The following is an 8,569-nucleotide window of genomic DNA, read 5'->3' as shown; positions in this document are numbered from 1 at the left end:
CAACTCATGAGTCAGAGCAAAACTCCAAAGTGATGATCCCATCTCCCAGCAGTTCTCAGTCATCTGAGCCTGCTCAGAGCACCCAGCCTCCTGGGTGAACACCAGGATTGATCGCAGGCAGATGTCTATGAATACAAGCTTTCTCCCAGGTGCCTTATACCATGCCTGCAGATTCTTCCTGGAAACTGAAGAAAGAAAGAGTGACTTGTTAAGATAAACACTGACCCTGTCTCCTAGAATGAGAGACCCTGAGGACCCTGTCTCCTGGAGTGAGGGACCATGTTGGGGGTATACATTGACCCTGTCTCCTGAAATAAGAGACCCTGTGGAGCCTGTCTCCTGGAGTGAGAGATCCTGAGGACCCTGACTCCTGGAGTGAGGAACCCTGTGGACCCTGGCTTCTGGAGGAAGAGACCCTGTGGACCCTGTCTCCTGGAGTGAGACCCCGTGGCTCCTATCTCCTGGAGTGAGAGACTTGTGCACCCTTGCCAGTCAAGAGGCCAGTGAGGCTGAGGGAGCCTCTCCAAAGAAATGACTTCTCAGAGAACTGGAAATACCAAGTGAGAATCTAGACTCTGGTTACATGGTTTGGGGACACTAAGCAAAGGCCTCCAGTGGACAGGACCTGAGCGTTTCTTCAGCTTTCCAGGAGAGATCTCCTGACACACACTGCTTGATGACGTGCTTCAAGGTTGACTCTAACAAATGGCCACCAGTATCTGAAAACCAGCAGTAGCTGGCATGATCTAGCTGACCCTCTGCTTATTGTGTAGCAGGGCTTTTTTCATTTTTTGAACTTCAATTTCTTCAAAATGGGGATAAACTGCATTAAAGTAACCAAAGACTTCAGGACTGTTGATGTAGCACCCTATACTTTTCTACAAGGATGGGAATTCCCACTCCTAGCCAACACCCCGGATGACCCTATTTGTGCCTAGATGAAGAAGGGACCAAAAGACAGAGGGAGGAAAGGGAGGAGATGGGAAGGGGGTGTAAGGAAGGAATCTAGATGTGCTATGTGCACCTCAACTCCCTGTGATGACTGTGACCCTGGTGTACTACAAACATGCACTAATGAAAATACATTGTCAGTCCTGCAGATAACCCACTACTATTATGGACTGCTGGACTATATTGGATGATTTTGCTGAATTCATTCACCTACAATATTTAAATGGCAAGGGAATACCCATCTCTGACAAAACTAAACAAAAAAGGGGGATACAAATGAAGGACCATTTTGTGTCTGGACGTACAAAATAGTTAAGACAGATATACAACTACACTGTCTTAATTCAATGAGAAGAAAGATTTGTACTAAGAGTTTTTGAACAGGACATCATGTCTACATCTTGTACTATGAATAACCACTATGAAGATAACAATATGCAATGTATTAAGTATTGAAACTGTCCTGCTAATCGGTTTTGAAATGATCTCCTTGCTATTTGTTTCTCAATAAAATTAATTGTTAAAAAAAAAAAAAGAAAATACTTTAAAAAAAAAAAAAGGTTTACCCTTCCAATCTCATTCTCACACTTTCCCTCCTCCACACCACCTCTGTCTCCTTGGAGAACTTCCATCTTACTGAAGCAAGGATACTGCGGTTCCATGAGGCCATGCCTTGGGGCAGTGAGGTGGGAAAGGAATCAGCATGGGTCACCCCTGACTTTTTTTTTAATATATGTATTTTAGTACAGGGTCTACAGGGTCTTACTACCCAGATGTGACTCTCAGTGATCCTTCTGTTTTTAGCCTTCCAAGCACTGGGATTATAGGCATGCGCCATCATACCCAGTTTCAATCACTGTCTCAGCACGCCCAAGGGGCAGGGCCAGCATGGCATCGAAATCCCTGGCTTTCGGAGGTTATGACATGGAAATCTGTTCTCTTGCCCAACAGGAAGTGCTTCTGCCCACAGACAGCTCAGGAGCCAAGGGAGCCCCAGTTTGCAAGCCTAGAGAGCTCTACTGTACTTCAATAGTTCCTGCTGACTACCATTGCCCTTCTCTGTCCTCCACCTGACCTAAGTCTGCCTACACTCATTTCCTCCCTCCTGGGTGTTGCAGGGAAACAGCCTCTCACCATGCTGGTAGCTCTACACAGGGCATGGTGTGTCTCCATCGGGCCCCTGTCCTGTCCCCTCAGCCCAAGGACTCCCAGGAAGAGCTGGGAGAGTACTGAAGCTCCTTGGCTGAAAACGCCTGACTCTCGCTCATCAAGCTTGTCTACAGCCTAGCTATATTGGTTTCCAGGCATGTTACAAGACAAGTAACACAAGTGCATCTTTCTAGAAAAAGGAAGTCCATGTAAGTACAGCAGTGTTGGTCTTCCTGCCCCCATGACCACTCTACCCCATGCCCTCCTTGAACTCAGGCCAGGGTATATGCTCGGCCATCTGGCCTGAGGCTCCATGATGTCACAGCTCAGCCAGGATGCCAGGATCCTGGTGGGAATCCTGAAGAAAGCACTCTGCCTGAAACCCCTGCTTGCCTGCAACTCCGCTGCCCTCCTCCTAGGGCCTGGCTGCGCTCTCGCTCGCCCGTCTGCTTCCTGCTCAGCATGGCCCTTGGTGAGGGGCTGTCCACGATGACCTACGCCTTGTGCCATGAATGCCAGCAGATTCCATGTGTGATGAACACACCCTGCCTTTTGGACACACACCTTGCCTTTTTGCTCTACTTCAGAGATTTCATCCACCCTGGTTAGGAAGGGTTCCCTGCACTCCAGAGCTGCTCTAACCCTGGTGACTTTGGGTTTGCTTAGTAAGATGAGATGATTGACTGAAGTATACTGTCCACATTTACTGGCAAGGAAAGAGCACAGCAATAAGATTGCCACACTGCCCTGGGAACTGCCTCGACCGCCACATGGCCTGGGAGCGCCAAACTTTCCAGGAGTTCCCACCTCAAGACCCAACCTTACTCCTCCTCCTCACAAATCTGCCTAGTGGCTCCTCACGAGGGTAGTTCTGTCCTCCTTCATACCTCTTGAGACCCTCAGGTTCCTCTTCTCCACTCAAGAGTTTTCCAGCAATGGCTGCAAGCCCACCTTCGCCCCCAGGATCCGTGTTTATCTCAATTACAAGAGCTCACAGAATGGGATCTGACTCAGGATTGCTAATAGCTTTAGATGCAGGCCTCTTTTTCAGGGCCCTTTCTGGCTAGGTCTTGAAGTAGTGTTGGATGAGGGTGGTAAGAATGTTCCCCCGAGCCCAGTTATGGAGCAGGCCTCCTTTCCAGATCATGCCGTAACGGACTGAGCTCTTAGCGCGGCCCACACTCTTTCCTGGCCTGTGCACCCGTCTCTGAAGGGCTGTGTTTCTCGCTGTAAAAATGGGTGGTCCACCTTGTTAACCTAGCCGGGAATCAGGTGTTGGTTAGCTTAAGGGGTGGGGACTTTGTTGGCCTTGGTGGTGAAGACCTCTGGCTGCCCAAGTCCCTGCCAGGCCCTAAAGGTTTCACAATTCTGGCTTTGCCCCATCGAGGACTCACTCCACTACCAGGATTTTAGAAACACTAATTGTACGGAACACAAAACAGAACACTTTAAATGCACAATGTTGGCTTACAAAAAGGAAACTCTTATAAAGGGCCCCCAATACGATGGGATTTGCATGTTGTCATTTATCTAAAAATGCCCCATTTATCTGAACTGCTGTAAAAAGCAAAAGAGCTCGGTGTGGTAGTACGTGCTTGTGACCCGACACTCAAGATGCAGAGGCAGGAGGACTGCATGAGTTAGAGGCCAGTATAGGTGACACAGTGAGTTCAAGATTCAAGTGAGGGGGGAAGGGGGGCAGAAATGGGGGGAGAGAGAGAGAGAGAGAGAGAGAGAGAGAGAGAGAGAGAGAAGCTCAAAGTGATGGGTCCAATCTGACTGCCTGAAGTGTTTAGAGAAGGGAAAATAGCACAGAGAAGAAGGAAGCATCAGAAAGGAAGTAGCACCCGGAAGCCCGGGAAGAATGAGCACTCTATGAGCATGAGACCAGCTGGACCCATCTGGAGTCCTGGGCTGAACTATGAAGGAAAGAAACACTGGTCCCCACGCACCCTGCTTCCTCTCCACTAGCTGTGCCAGTCTTGTCTCCGATTGCTTGCCTGCTCCCCTCCCCCAGCCCAGATTGAGTGGGCTCCCCACGCACAGGATGAAGGGCTGTGCCGCCTTGACTGGTCTAGAGGGGTCCTGCTCTCAGGCTCCACTTTTATTTCCTCCTTACTGTGTATCTCTCCCTTTCCCGGGTGGCAGCACCTGCCACTGCCCAGGGTCCCGTCATCTTTGTAAGACTGTGGTCCAGGAAACACAACCTTCTAAGCTACAGGGATCCTCCTACCTGCCCCCCTCCCAGGGAGGCCCAACATCCCCTCCAAATCTTCCTGCCACCTGAACAGTTGGTTCAGAAGCCCCGAGAGCCCCCAGAGCCTGCTCAGGACACTCTCCACTTAGCAAGCCTGCTCAACAGTCATTCTCGTTTCCATGGGACTTGTATCCTTTAAATGAGGCCCCTTTTGCCTTAAACTAAGCCTGGGTAAGGTTTTGACCTTGAGGCTGAATGTGTCCCAAGGCACAAGCACCGAGGATTGGCTCCCCGCCATGTGAGCCATTCATCTTCCTGTGTGTCTCCTCCATGTCTAGCCTGTTTCTGGTAAGAGTTGGGCTTGTGACCCTCTGAGTGACCTACAGACTCCAGCAAAGGCCTCAAGGTGAGGGCACCATCCAGACGCCCGTGGCAACCTGCCCTGGCACCGGGCGCCCATCTGGTCTGCAAACCAGGTCCAACACAGGGCTTCTGAGGCCAGGATGGCTCTTGGCAAGAATTTCTATCCCATATGGAGCAAAAAGAGGGATGACAAGGTTGGCCCTAGGCTGAGGGAGTCCCAGAAGCAAGACTTGCAGTTCTCTAACTGAGAGTCCCAGGCAAACCAGGACAGGCTGGGCCTCCTGGAGGAAGCTGGGTGCCAAAAACACTGGACTGTGTCACTGGTGTGAGAACCTGAGAGAGTAAATAAAATCTGAAAGGTATAATAGATACTGTGAAAGCAAAGAATTTGTTCAATGGCAAGGAACAACTGGGATGGAGAAAAGGACAAAAGAAAGAAGGGGAAAAGATGTATCTATGTATATATGTAGGATAATTGGATAATTGCACTGCCAATTTCTGCTGATCTTTTGAAAGGAGCGGTTAATACTTAACTTTTTTTTTCTTTTTATTCTTATTTTTTCTTTTGAATTTCTTATAACATTTTTGTTGTTTTGTTTTGTTTTTCTAACCAATTTTGCAGGTTTCTATCTGGTAACCCAAATAACTACCATTGTTGAATTGTTACTACCTGTTGAACGAAATGTAACATTTCTAATGCTTTTTTTTTTTTTACTATTTTGTATTCTCTAAATAAGTATTTTTTCATTAAAAAAAAAAAAAAGAAAGAAACTGGGTGCCAAGAATTGAAGCTGGCTCCTTGCTTTGATTGCAACCTAAATAAACTCCTTGTCACTTCTGCTAGCATAGAAATGACATTAACTACTAATGGGTGATCAAGCAGCATTAACGCAATTACGTGGACAAAGGTGGGTATTTTTTGTACCAGAAGGCTCTCAAATGCGTCTCCACCATCCCTCTCCCAGCACCCACTCCCAACACATTGCCCTCCCCGTGACTCGTGACTCGGTTTTGTGTAGAATTAGCCTTCTCCTTCCCACATTGTAAATCAGTTTATGGCCAGCAGGTGAAACCCCAGCAGTGTCTTTTCTTTCCACCAACTTCCTTTCCTGCAGCCTCTAGGTGCAGCCTGTGCCTCACAGCTCAGCTCTGCCTTGGGGCATCCTGCATGCCCTGGGACTCTATCTGGGTTCCTTTAGTAATCTTGAGTCAGGCTTCTGGGCCTTTGTCTGATCTCTCACAAGACTGGGTCACTAGTTCCAATCTTGGGGGTGACCCTGAATGGGGAACTTGGTGGGTCTAAAATTTGGGGTCAAGATGCATAACAATAAGGGTACCCCTACACTGAGAGTTCTGTCCTTAACAGCTGTGCGCCACCCAACACAGAGCCTCCTTCCCTGTAAAATACCTGCGCAAGAAAGGAGATGACTATTTCATGTTCTACCCAGCCCCAGCGCTCCATGGCGGCTGAACACTGCATGCCCACTGAGCCCTCTGGAGGAATCATGTCAGAAAGCTGCAGGCGAGCAGCCACCTAGTAGGAGGAGCGTCAGGGTGAAGATGGCCTCCCGGCCCGACCCTCGCTGTGCAGTAATTGCCTATGATGGAACCCAGCAGGGATTTACGAGTTCCCAAGTAGGAAGCTGAGGAGGCTGAACGTTAGTCATGTCTGAGATTCTTTCTCCCCATCCTACAGGCCTGAGGGCCCAAGTCAGCCACTGCCCAGATGAGAGACTCATTGATCCAGAAAGGAAATCAGCCAGCATTGCTTCGTTTTAATAGCAAATAAAAATGACTTTTTTCCAGGGAGGAAAACCACATAAAACTCTGGGAGACAAAATTCTGGATCAAGTCAGGCTGCAATGAGACAACAAAACTACATAGTAATGATGGCCCCCAGTTTCACACACACACACACACACACACACACACACACACACACAAACGTTCCTCAAGAACTCAGCCCCTGGAGAGGCCAGAGCTGAGTGAGGCCTTCCGCTGCTGCATCCTCCTACCCATGTCCCATGTACTTGTTCAGAGTCTGCATGGGAAGAGATACCACATGGTGGCCACAGGACACGGCACCCTGCGCTGACAGCTAGACTGAGCCCAGAAACACCCACAACTGACATTGCTTCTGCCCTTGGGTTATTTGTAGGGGGCAGCAAAGCCCCACAGAATGAAAGCCCAAGACTAGATGCTAAACCAAATGATAAGAGGCAAGTGGCTCCCAACCAGAGATGCCAGGCAGCTTCCAGGGAGTCAGATTCAGTTGCTTTAGGGTCGGGCCCACATCTTAATTTCTAACATGTTCCTGGGTACCACTAGCATTGCTGGTCCAAAGAATACACTCAGAGAACCAGTGCAACAGACTAGAGCCTCTCCAGCCACAGCTTCATCCAAACCACCTGGGGGTCAGCTAGACTGGAACTTCTGGCTGGAAGGTCTGGCACAGGGCAAAGAGTCTGCCTTCCTTTCTTTTTTTCTTTTTCCTTCATTGATGGGGATTGAACGCGGGGCCTTACATAGGCTGAGCATGCTCTTCCACAGAGCTGTACACCAAGCTGCAAGAGTCTGCTTTCTAACAAGGTAAGACCAAAGCTGGCTGCCAGCCTTGTGGCATCAGCACAGGACAGTTGGAGCATGAGGGTGTAGGTGGGAGCTGATGCAGGTGGGGAATGTTTAATGGTGATTGTTGAAACTGGCTAATACCAGGGATCGAACTCGGGTCCTTGAAGAGTGAGCAAGATTGAAATAAATTAGGAGAGAGGGATAACATTGAGAGAAGTGGACACTGGCCATTGTCACAAGCAGGAGTAACAGATGGGGCTATAGCTCCTACATACAGGCGCCTTGCTCCATTAGACGCCACCCCGGCCCCATGCAAGAAGCTGGTCCCATCCCAGCAAGTCCACTGGCAGCTGGTCTTCATGATGGAAATTATTGTTCTGCAAGCCCAACTGACAGCTCCCAGTCCTGGCTGCTCAGCCAACTTGGATGTTTCTTCACCTGGCTTGCTAGTAATGGTTTGTTGTTTGGCAGCCTGAAGGGACTCTCACTTCTCTTTTCCAATCACAGGTCAGTGGAGCCTCGGTGCTCCAAGAGCTGAGCGTCTTGAAGCCACACAGACAGGGTGGTTATGAATTTCTTGTGGGCAGCCAGGGCAAACCAGCGTGTTTTGTACGGTGCTTAGTCATGGGTTCCTCTCCTGATGCAGTCAGGGCTGTGGCCAAATAAAGAACAGCCTTCTCTCCCCTTCCTGGACCCTGGGAACCTTAGCTCACAGGCCTGTTCCAACAAGAGGTTCACCTTTTCTTACATGCAGCTGCACTCGGCGGGGGCACAAACACTCACGGAGAAGGCCTGTCACTTGAGAACTGAACCAATACTTACCACTTAGCTTCCCAGCATCACCATACCCAAGTGCCACAAGTTGTGTGGCTTACAGCAACAGAAACTGATACTCTGGCAGTTCTGGAGACTAAAAGTCCACAGCAAAGATGTCTGCAGGGCTGTGCTTCTTCCCAAGTCTCTGCAAAGATTCTCCTTTCCTCTTCCAGCTTCTGGAAGCCCCAGGCACTCCCCACCCTGGGCAGCATCATCCCGACCCCTGCTTCCATATCTCCTTTTTATGAGGACACCAATCACAAGAGGTGGCTTCTGATAGGGACACCCATCATCCTGGTTTAAGGACCCATCCTACTCCATCTACAACATCTTAACTTGTGAGATCTGCAATAACTCCACTCCCGAGAAAGGTCCCATCTGAGGGACATCTGCTTAAGCCTTCAAAATGTCTTTCGGAGATATTCAACCCATCACAGATGCCTGTTATATTAAAAACAAAGCCTCTAGCAAATGTGAGTTGTCTCTTAGAAGTCTTTCTTCCTCTAAATTCAGTCGGGAAAG

This window comes from Octodon degus, unplaced genomic scaffold (genome assembly GCF_000260255.1).
Source record: "Octodon degus isolate 3935 unplaced genomic scaffold, OctDeg1.0 scaffold00019, whole genome shotgun sequence".
Lineage (NCBI taxonomy): Eukaryota > Metazoa > Chordata > Mammalia > Rodentia > Octodontidae > Octodon > Octodon degus.
This window is presented reverse-complemented; position numbering follows the sequence as displayed.